A 12536-nucleotide genomic window follows, 5' to 3' on the forward strand; every position below is an offset into this window, starting at 1 on the left:
AATATACACCCCCGCACCCATGATCCAGAGCTGCCATACCTTCTCTCCTCAACCAACCAACCATCCACATTCCTCCCCTAGCCCCGCTAATCTTTGACCCACCATTCTCTCCTCGACTCCTCATGGAGATTTCTGTAGTTGGCTCCCTTATCTGGCATCTGTTCCCTCAGAGACACAGTAGTGGAGGCGTATCCACTATCCTGTTGGTTGCGGAGAGGTAGGTCATCAATGTCTCCTCTGGTGGTAGGCCGAGGGTTGGTTGGTGAGTAGGACTCCTTTTTGGTTCTTGACCACTAACCACCAGTGGCCTTCCCTTGCCAGTGTGCAGAAAAGCATCAGGTAAGGAAGCAGGTTTCCTTATGGTTTTGGGAGGCGAGGCAGTGCAGCTCCAGACTTCCTCCCGGTACTGGTTTTTCATGTTCCAGTCTGGGGCTGGCCTGGCAGGCACTGGGATGGGGAGAGAGATGCAAATTAGCAAAAAGAAATCCCATCATCTAGAGCTATTTGGCTCGACACCACAGGAGTGCCCTGCTTAGTGGATCTTATAAGGTGTTCTTCTGGAGGAGTATCTCTCCTGTGGACCTTAGCAGCAATGGAGCAGCTACCTTTGGGCATGCTAAAGCCCTCTTCCAGTGCACTTATAATCTCTTCTGAGTGGACACCTTCTCCAAGGCAGAACCGCTGAGTAGTACAGATCTTCTTCCCTTCTGCTCTCTGTAGATAGCTTGCAGCTATAGAGGCCCATGACCAAATAAGGGGGCTTGGAGCCAGAGCAGATTGGGGAGAAACGAGCTGAGTGCCCAAGAAGCAGGGAAGCCACTAAAAATACATTTAATACATACAGAAACTCTCTGTGCCCTGATTAAAAAGCACTTTGCAGCGCTGGAAGCCCTGTGAACTGGCTTGCCTGCATTTCTCAACTGCGCCAGGCTCCCACCAATTTATATGGAAAACTTTCTTCGCCCAGTCTATGAAGTTTTCAGTGTTGGAAACGTCATGCATTGGGCACAGAAAGATTTCCACATAAATTGGTGGGAGCTGCTGAAAACATCTGAGGCCAGTTCATAAAGTTATTAACATTGATGGAAACCTGTGTGCGCAGTGCATGGTGTTTTCCCATGTAAACTTACTGGTTTTCATTTTCATTTGCTCCTCTGATTCTAGGGTGCTGTCAGATCTCTCTACCTTGCTTCCTCTTCTGTCCCTCTTGCAAAGCTTAGAGGGCCCACAAAAGACCACCTCTGCTACCGCACAACTCCAATGTCGATTATGGGTAATTTTCTTCCCTGCATATGATACACAGAAACAGAGCAGGTTTTCCCTGTGTACATTTTAAGGAATTGTGATGGCTTCATGGTAAGTTGTTTGATGGGTCATCAGAATCCCACGATGAGCATATAACATATTCACTATCATGAGCTGCACTCTGTCGAACTTGCTAACACAGGATATGAACAAAAATCCACACTTCTTATTAAAATCACATCCAAAATAACCGTCTACACCGCTGAAAGTTTCTGTGAGATTTCGTTTGTTTGAAGAAAAACAATAAAGGAAAAGGAAAGGTGACGCTTAGCACTTGCAGTTTGATTTCAAGAGAGCTAGGAACAGTTCTTAAATAGAGTGGTGACATCAGAGGTTAGTTAGCCAATCGCCTTCAATTTGGTTGTGCATTGCCAACCCAATAGGCCAGGGAAATTGATCTGAAGAGTCAAATTTGCTCTAGAGAAATAGTTATAGCCATAAGAGAGGATATTTTTCTCTTTAGATGGAAGTAGGATTTTACATAGTCCATGCCTCTGAATCCACCACAGAGATTTAGGGGTACCTCTCAGTAATGAAGCTTCGCTCCTTGATTAATGTTGGTCCCGTTGTAATGCTACATAACAAGCTGTACTTAGAGCATAAAAAGATCATTAGAAGCATCAGCCAAAAGTCCTTTTTCGATCAGCTTTTTTGGTTATGCTGGATTCCAAATTTAGGGCCAAATTTTCCAAGCTGAGCACATACAAATACCTAATTTAGCTCATGCACATTGCATAACTTTGCATGTCAGGTCCATTTACACAAAGATGTATGTGCAGTTCCATGCACTTGACTCTGAAAATGGCTCATCCCAAGAAAATTCTTACCTTTGTTGCCATAGAGCTAGTTTGTGGCTATGAGCAGATCCTTGAGCAAGGGCAGTCCGTAGGCTGCACCAACCCAGAAGTCATCTCAGGAGGCACTGTGTTTGAAATACCCCCCTGACTCCTATTTCTCCCCTGCTTCCTCCTTGGTTTTGTGGTGGCAGGGCAGATGGTAATTTGTCCCTGGCCTGTACCAACAGCACATTCTGGCAATCCCCACACCAGCTTAGCTACACTGGCAAGTTGGACCTGAAGCTCAGATTTCACCTTTTCCCCACCTCATTCCATTCCACCCTCACCTGCTCTAGGGAGAGAATAAGCAGTTATGTAGCCCCACTTATTCCTGCATTCCCAGAGCCAAAGTAGGCCATACTTAGAGGATGGGGGACCCTATGCTTGGAAGCAAGGACTCCGAAACAGATTTATAACATTATAATATAGAATTATAACATTCAAAAACCAGTCGGAGAACACTTCAATCTCTTTGGTCGCTCAATTTCCACTGAATGCATCCAATGAAGTGAGCTGTAGCTCACGAAAACTTATGCTCAAATAAATTGGTTAGACTCTAAGGTGCCACAAGTACTCCTTTTCTTTTTGCAAATACAGACTAACACGGCTGCTACTCTGAAACCAGACCTAAAAGTGGCAATTCTTCAACAAAAAAACTTCAAAAACAGACTCCAACAAGAGACTGCTGAATTGGAATTAATTTGCAAACTGGATACAATTAACTTAGGCTTGAATAGAGACTGGGAGTGGATGTGTCATTACACAAAGTAAAACTATTTCCCCTTGTTTATTTCCCCTCCTACTGTCCTTGTAAACTGCTGGAAATGGCCCACCTTGATTACCACTACAAAAGGTTCTCTCCCCCCGCCCCCTCCCGCTCTCCTGCTGGTAATAGCTCACCTTTCCTGATCACTCTTGTTACAGTCTGTATGGCAACACCCATTGATTCATGTTCTCCGTGTATATAAAATCTCCCCACTATATTTTCCACTGTATGCATCCGATGAAGTGAGCTGTAGCTCACAAAAGCTTATGCTCTAATAAATTTGTTAGTCTCTACGGTGCCACAAGTCCTCCTTTTCTTTTTATAGATACAGACTAACACAGCTGCTACTCTGAAACCTGCAACTGATTTGGGGGTCATGGTGGATAATCAGTTGAACATGAGCTCCCCGCATGATGCTGTGGCCAAAAGAGCTCAGGCAATCCTGGGAGGCATGAACAGAGGAATCTGAAGAAAGAGTAGACAGGTTACTTTACCTCTCTATTTGGCACTTATGCAACTGCTGCTGGAATAGGGTGTCCAGTTCGGCTGCCCACCATTCAAGAAGAATCTTGATAAATGGGAGGAGGTTCAGAGAAGAGCCATGAGCATGATTAAAAGATTAGAAAACGTGCCTTATGGTAATAGACTCAAAAGGCTCAATCTATTTAGAGAGAAAGTTAAGGGATGACTTGATTACAGTCTATAAGTACCTACCAGGGCCACAAATATTTAATAATAGGCTCTTCAATCTAGCAGAGGTCTAACATGATCCAATGCCTGGAAGTTGAAGTGAGACCAATTCAGAGGGGAAATTTATTAACATAAATTGTTAATAGAGTAATTCACCATTGGAACAATGGCCATTTTAAAATCAAGGTTGGATATTTCTCTAAAAGACCTGCTCTAGGGATTATCTGGGGGGAGTTCTCTGGCCTGTGTTATACAGAAGGTCAGACTAGATGATCACAATGGTCCCTTCTGGCCTTATAATCTATGGATCTGTGAAAGACCAGTAGTGCTCATAGGAATGGAAGAGGTATGTTCTGACACCCCCATTCCACTGCATGAGTACGTAATCCTAGCAGAAAACTAGCTCACAGGAAGCTCCCAATAAGGAGTCCAATTCTGATAACCGTATTCCTCAAGTAGCTCCATTGGTTTCTGTGGGACTATGTAAGAAATAAGCAACTACTCAGTGTAGGTAATGGTGGCAGAATCTGGCTCATAGATGATATGTAGAATCTGATCCTGCCATCTTTACTCACACTGAGTAGCAACTTACTCTATAAGTTGTCCCAAGAATAAGATACTATTCACTATAAGGATGTCAGAATCATGCCTCCATTATATTAGAAAGTGACTAAGAGGATATGCTGGTCATACTCCTAAGATTTGTTATAGTATTTCTGTTCCAAGTTTGCACTGTGTCTCAGACTTCAGATAGAAAAACTCCAGACTTATATTTTCTATAGACAGAGCATTGTTCCCTTTCTCAGACTCAATAACTGTTGATCAAATAACAAAAAAATGCTGTTTGCAAGTAAATTATTTGAGGGTAAAAAGCCCCAATTCATCAGATAAACTAAGAATCCCGCCGACTGGCCCTCTGAAAGGTAGACAAGCAGATGGAATGCTGGTTGTTAGAAAGATTTCCAAGTAGCTCATCACATTTCTTCTTTTGTATGCCCAGTTCTTGGTGGTTGTTGAGTTGAACTGTGACTTGATACTGGGTCCTGGGATTGTAGGAATGAGCGATCATTAGCTGTGATTGATTACTTTACTGCTAAATTCTGATGGATGTTTCCTTCAAACCTTTTCTCTGCTGTTGCAATATGCTATCCGTCAGCTTGTGCCAGTGTCTGGTGATGATAGTGTTCTTAGTGTCTACTGGTTCTTGCTATCATAGAAGCTGGGTGATTAGAGTTATCTAAATGTGTGAATAATTGAGAGGTTATGCTATATTACATGCCTCATCAAGTTTCCTATTCAAGTCTCGGGAACATATTTAAAGCTCAACACTGTGTCTCAATTATGCTTGAACTTCTGGCAGAAACAAGCCACATTAACAAAGCTGTCAAAAACACATTCTGCTTAAAGTTTCCTGGGACAACTTGACAATGGATCTTGCTCATTTGTTCAAGGGTTTACTTCACATGGTGCACATTCTGCTATAAAAAGGACCTTGAATTTATTAAGTTTCTTTCTTGCATGCTCCCAGAAAGGAGGGCAGAAACTAGATCTTGATCAAATTAGATTGCAAAGCTGGTTATATGTACTAAATGTATATTATAAGTTCAATAAAATTGATACATGGAGAGTAATAGTGGGTTTTAGATATGATACCTACTGAGCTCCTGCTACAGTAGACTCTATAAATTGCAAAGGCCTCTGCAACAAATATTTGGTGTGGTGAAAAAAATGCAATACTGTAGTTAGTGAATCTGAAATGCTATTCTAGTCCTTTAACAGCAGTATGGTGCCACGGACAGGACGCTGGGCTACGACTCAGGAGAACTTGGGCAAATCATTCCCGCCTGAGACCTTGCGCAAATCATTTCACCTCTCTGTCCCTCGGTTTCCCCACATGTTTAATGGCGATAAGAATACCTACCTTCTTAAAGCACTTGGGATCTACAGGAGCAAAGTATTATTGGACTGGCATATAGTCACATTGTCCTGTGACAGGTTTCAGAGCAGCAGCCGTGTTAGTCTGTATCCACAAAAAGAAAAGGAGGACTTGTGGCACCTTAGAGACTAACCAATTTATTTGAGCCTAAGCTTTCGTGAGCTACAGCTCACTTCATCGGATGCATAAAGTGAAAAATACAGTGAGGAGCTTTATATACACACAGACCATGAAAAAATACACCTGGTAAGGAGAGTGATCCCTTAAGATGAGCTATTACCAGCAGGAGAGTGGGGTGGGGGGAGAGAAAACCTTTTGAAGTGATAATCAAGGTGGGCCATTTCCAGCACATTTCCAGGAGTTAACAAGAACATCTGAGGAACAGTGGGGGGGAGGGGGTTTCCAGGAATAAACAAGGGGAAATAGTTTTACTTAGTATAATGACTCAACCGCTCCCAGTCTCTATTTGTACAGCCTCTCACAGGCTGAGCTATTGCCACCAGCACACCTGCTCTGTTTGGATGAAGTGTGTGTGTTTCACTGTAGGGGGATACCACGGTCAAGGGGCAAATTCCCCCCCCCCTTGTGACACCTTTCTCCTGGCTGCATTATACCCACCTATGTGACAGCAGCGTTCTGTCCTAACAGACAGAGAGAGGGACCTCTGACTTGTTTCTTGGAGAGGGGAAATCCCTTTTACAAAATCCTGCAATGACAAGTACGTGGTGAACCAGTGAAATAGCCTCTGTGATTCAGCTGGGAGCTCTTTTGTTTGCATTTGGGGTTGAAAGACAAACAAGAAGTCTCAGTTCCTTTAGCTGTGATGCTCTTTTGAGGTGAGGGACTCAGCGGCTGATAATTCACAGATTCATAGATTCCCGGGCCAGAAGGGATCATCTAGTCTGACCTCCTGTATAACACAGGCCATAGATCTTCCCCTAATTAATTCCTAGAGCAGAGCTCTTAGAAAAACCTCCAGTCTTGATTTTAAAATTGTCACGGATGGAGAATCCTCCACAATTCCTTGGGAAGTTGTTTCAACGATTAATTACTCACATTGTTAAAAAAAAGTATGCCTTGTTTCCAATCTGAATTTGTCTAGCTTCAACGTCCAACCCTTGGATGGTGTTAGACCTTTCCCTGACGTTATTTCTTTTTCCCATTATTAAATATTTGTTCCCCACGGAAGTACGCACAGACTGTGATCAAGTCACTGCTTAATCTTCTCTTTGTTAAGCTAAATAGATCCAAGGAACTCAATCAGTCACAATACAAAGAAGGAAAAGGGCGAGTGGTAATAATAGGTAGCTCTTTTCCAGTGCTTTCCCTCAGTAGATCTACAAAGTGCTTTACAAAGGAGGTCAGCATCAACATACTTATTAAACACATGGGGAAACTGAGGCATAGAGACGTGAAATCATTTCCCGAAGGTCACAGGCAGGAACAGAACCCAGGTCTCCTTGCTATTTAGGAGTCTAAAAATGTACAAGGCTATTGACCTTGCAACAGTGGCCCCTACTGGAAAGCCCCTGGATTCACTGGCATCAGTATAAATCACGAATAATTGCACTGAAGTCAATGAGTTACACTAGTGTAGGTAAGACTAGGATAAGGCCACCTCAACATAAGGCAATAAGCATGGCAAGAACCGCATCAAGACGTGTATGGAACTGATTAGCATTGCAGTTTAACTGCTTGCATTGGGTTTCATAGACTCTATAGGGCTAGAAGGTACAGCTTGGTTTCTTTGTGGGGCCTTTATCTACCCTGCAGACTGTTAATGCTCCTTTAAATTATTAACAGTTCAGCATGTGCTTAAGTGCTGTGCTTGGTAGCGACTGGATTTAAGCACATGCTTAATTGCTTTCCTGCGTTGAGGCCTAGATCCTGACCTTCTATAGAGATCCAGTAAAGCAGAAAAATTATTTACCACCCTTTGGCTTTCTGGTGGCTTATACAAGAGACAGAGCTGGCTTCATTCCAATTCTTAGTGGAAGGATGTTCAGTTGGTATCTTTTCTGTGGATAAATAGAGAACTCCACGGCTGTTGGTTTTGGTCCCCTTCACTAACACTAAGAAAAACAGTAGGACAAAGAGAGGCTCAACTTCAATGTAAACCCCAAATTAAAAAACATAGTAAGAGAACCAAAAAAGAGCCACCGTGGCTAAACAACAAAGTAAAAGAAGCAGTGAGAGGCAAAAAGGCATCCTTTAAAAAGTGGAAGTTAAATCCTAGTGAGGAAAATAGAAACGAGCATAAACGCTGGCAAATGAAATGTAAAAATACAATTAGTCAGGCCAAAAAAGAATTTGAGGAAGAGTTAGCCAAAGACTCAAAAAGTAATAACAATTTTTTTTTAAGTACGTCAGAAGCAGGAAGCCTGCTAAACAACCAGTGGGGCCACTGGACGATCGAGGTGCTAAAGGAGCACTCAAGGATGATAAGGCCAATGCGGAGAAACTAAATGAATTCTTTGCATCAGTCTTCACGGCTGAAGATGTGAGGGAGATTCCCAAACCTGAGCCATTCTTTTTAGGTGACAGATCTGAGGAACTGTCCCAAATTGAGGTATCATTAGAGGAGGTTTTTGAACAAATTGATAAATTAAACATCAATAAGTCACAAGGACCAGATGGTATTCACCCAAGAGTTCTGAAGGAACTCAAATATGAAATTGCAGAACTACTAACTGTAATCTGTAACCTATCATTTAAATCATCTTCTGTACTAGATGACTGGAGGATAGCTAATGTGATGCCAATTTTTAAAAAAATTGCCAGGATCTCCAGAGGTGATCCTGGCAATTATAGGCCTGTAAGCCTAACTTCAGTACCGGGCAAACTGGTTGAAACTATAATAAAGAACAATATTGTCAGACATATAGATTAACATAATTTGTTGAGGAAGTGTCAACATGGTTTTAGTAAAGGGAAATCATGCCTCACCAATCTACTAGAATTCTTTGAGGGGGTCAACAAGCATGTGGACCAAGGGAACCCAGTGGATATAGTGTACTTAGATTTTCAGAAAGCTTTTGACAAGGTCCCTCACCAAAGGCTCTTAAGCAAAGTAAGCTGCCATGGAATAAGAGGGAAGGTGCTTCCATGGATTGGTAACTGGTTAAAAGATAGGAAACAAAGGGTAGGTATAAATGGTCAGTTTTCAGAATAGAGAGAGGTAAATAGTGGTGTCCCCCAGGAGTCTGTTCTGGGACCAGTCCTATTCAACATATTAATAAATGATATGGAAAAAGGGGTAAACAGTGAGGTGGCAAAATTTGCAGACTATACAAAATTACTAAAGATAGTTAACACCCAGGCAGACTGTGAGGAGTTACAAAAGGATCTCTCAAAACTGGGGGACTGGGCAACAAAATGGCAGATGAAATTTAATGTTGATAAATGCAAAGCAATGCACATTGGAAAGCATAATCCCAACTATACATATAAAATGATGGGATCTAAATTAGCTGTTACCACTCAAGAAAGAGATCTTGGGGGCATTGTGGATAGTTCTCTGAAAACATCCGCTCAATGTGCAGCAGCAGTGAAAAAAGCGAACAGAATGTTGGGAATCATTAAGAAAGAGATAGATAATAAGGACAGAAAATAGCATGTTGCCGCTCTATAAATCCATGGTATGCCCACATCTTGAATCCTGTGTGCAGATGTGGTCACCCCATCTCTAAAAAGATATATTGGAATTGGACAAGGTTCAGAAAAGGGCAACAAAAATGATTATGGGTATGGAATGGCTTCTGTGTGAGGAGAGATTAATAAGACTGAGACTTTTCAGTTTGGAAAAGAGACAGCTAAAGGGAGATCTGATTGAGGTCGATAAAATCATGACTGGTGTAGAGAAAGTAGATAAGGAAGTGTTGTTTACTACTTCTCATAACACAAGAACTAGTGGTCACCAAATGAAATTAATACTCAGCAGGTTTAAAACAAATAAAAGGAAGCATTTCTTCACACAACACACAGCCAATCTGTGGAACTCCTTGCCAGAGGATGTTGTGAAGGCCAAGTCCATAACAGAGTTCAAAAAAGAACTAGATAAATTCATGGAGGATAGGTCTGTCAATGGCTATTAGCCAGGATGGGGGGATGGTGCCCCTAGCTCTGTTTGCCAGAAACTGGGAATGGGCAACAGGGGATGGATCACTTGATGATTCCCTGTTCTGTTCATTCCCTCTGGGGCACCTGGCACTGGCCACTGTCGGAAGACAGGATACTCTGGGCTAGATGGACTTTTGGTCTGACCCAGTAGGGCCATTCTTATGTTCAACATATTCAAAGCAATTTGTATCTAAGATTAGGTTGCTAAGTAAGTTACCTGATTGTCAGCATCCCTGAAAACCAGGTACATTACTAAGGTAACTAGGCAATGTTTAAATCCACGTTTAACATTAGGTACCTTGCTTTGAAAACATCAGTCATAGTTCATGCCCTTTTCAGTGAACTACGCAGAAAATGAGACCCCTTTCCGTTACTTGCAGACACATACCTTACAGGATTAAAACTTGAACATAGCTCATATTTGCTGTTCTCTTTTTTGGTTTTAATCTTTGAATCAAAACATTAGGAATGGTGTAGCAATAGTTCTTTATTATAATCAGAGGCTGATGTCGGGATGTTGGTTGTCACAAAATCAACATAAGTTTATTGCTCTCTAGTTTCTACTAGACATATATTGAAATAAATTGCATGCAACTTACATTTTTCTCCCTATTTTGGGAGACCGTGCCCCTTAGTGGCTATAATATGTATATTTACCAATAATTTAGACTGCAGCTTATTCAGATAAAGTCCTGGAATGAAACTGAATTCTCTGTATTAAAATCCAAAATCAAAATGCCTGCAAGACACAAAGTCAATGCAAACTCCTTTGATTTTGTTTAGTAATGGAATATCTTGCAACTCTTCCTCAGGAAAGTCAAAAACCATGTGGGTCTTGTAATTGGATCTAAATGATTATGAAATTTTGGGAAATTGGTGTTTATGACACCTGCTGGGGTAGACTTCCTTCTCCAGCTGTGAGAGTAGATTGTGCTGGTCTAAACCGTATGACCTCCTCCTGACCCATGACAGAACCACTCAGGGCAATTAACTTACAAAGTGATGGGCTCCCAGTTGTTTGTTGAACTGGAGAAAATCTGCTTGATTTTCAAGTACTAATTTTCATTGTTTTGTGTCTTGCATTTGGGAAAAATCTGGGGTTGTTTTGAAACCACAGGTGATGTGACCCATTGAAACCTGGATTTAAACGTTGGTTTTATGTAGCAGATGGATAAGCTATCAGTCACTTGCCTGTAGGTGGAAAATCTTTGCTTAAGCCATTAACACTCCCAAGAGTAATACTACCTGTGTTAAGCACAGGGAAATCTGTTTTCGTACTGTGATTTGATATTGAGAAATAACAGGAGGAGATAAGCTTTATAACAGCACTGAAAAAAATCTCTGTCGTAACAAAGGAGACACATGGAGCAAAGCTGGCCAAGCTGTTTGGCCTGTGACGGGCCGAGAAGTCTGACAGGCTGCACCGGCAGGCCATGTCCCCTTCACCTCCAAAGAGCAAGAGGGCAAGATGGAAAGAAGACAAAAGAAGTTGGTAACAGGACGGGGCTGGGGGTGGAAGAATAGCAGTGAATCAGACCAGATGGTTCCCCCTCTCTTACATTCCTGCTGTATTCCCGTTATTCCTATGCTCAATAAGGAGGGCCCCAACGAATGGGGCAATGTTAATTATTTTGCAAAGGCAAGGCTAGCAATTGCATTGATAATGTAGTTTTGACAGTACTTGCCTCTCACAGAGACTCTTGAGCTGTAGCTCTCAAGCATCATTAGACTGAATGCTGTCTTACGGGAGGAATTCTGCAATTGGATGCACTCATTGTTTTCAGTGGAATATGAGCACATAGTTCCAAGAGGAGAATTTGTTTCAAGGAGAGGAAACCCAGATACTGGGAAAAGCCAGAGATGAGAGTCATTATAAGTATTGCAGCTATGTAGGTAGATGTCTTATCCACTAAAACTTATGCTTCTCGTCTGTAGGCTTGATCCAATATTCACTGAAGTCAGTGGAAAATCCCATGAATATTTATAGGCTTTGGATCAAGCATATGTTTTGACTGAGGAAAAAGCCATTTCTGTTTCCTTGAAATGCACTTACTTAAGACGGCCATGGTTTGCCCATCCACGACACAAGCCAACACCTCCATATTTTCCATAGTTTGTGGTTTCCATACTTTAAACAATGTCGTATTTAAAAGAGTAGATTAAGTGGTTAATTTTAGTTGTCACTTGCTAGAAATTGTTAATAATTACTCTTTTAGTGACTGATGGACATTATGGTTTATTTTCTGGTTTTTTGTACTTGTTTCCCTGTCCCCTCTCCCCCCACCCCCTCGCCCCCAGCCTCCTACTCCTGGTCCCCATTCTACATTAAAGATGATGCTTTGCTCTTTGATTCAGATCTGCAATCCACGCTAAAGTGAATGGGAACTGTGCGCACATAACAAAAGAATTTGGTTATGTATCTAATTTTTTCCCCTTTAGATATAGATAATACAGAAAGTCCAATCCAACCCCAATTGCTTTTTCCACTGGACTGGCCGCTTAACTATTTTCTACATTACTCTCAATTCACAAGTTGTTACTCCAAGGAACAATAAAAAAAAATAAAAAGAAACTTCTTGGTTTCTCTCTTTCCTCGTGGTTCATCTGTCTTAAAGATTTCCTTAAAGGAATAGTGAGTAGGATTCCTCAGTTCATTGCCTCCCGTGGGACTTTTGCCACTTACTTAAATAGAAGCAGGATTGCTCTCTTAAAGAACTTCCTTACTTCAAGAGCTCTAGGACCCTGAACCAGCAACCTTTACATGAATCCTCCCATTGGCTTTAATGGTGCTGCTCTCAGAAGGTCTGCAGGATAAGGCTGTAAGCGATTGCTTTTGCACAAAGATGAGCTTATTCAATATTCATGTGCACATGCAATCATGAAG

This window comes from Lepidochelys kempii, chromosome 6 (assembly GCF_965140285.1).
Source record: "Lepidochelys kempii isolate rLepKem1 chromosome 6, rLepKem1.hap1, whole genome shotgun sequence".
NCBI lineage: Eukaryota > Metazoa > Chordata > Testudines > Cheloniidae > Lepidochelys > Lepidochelys kempii.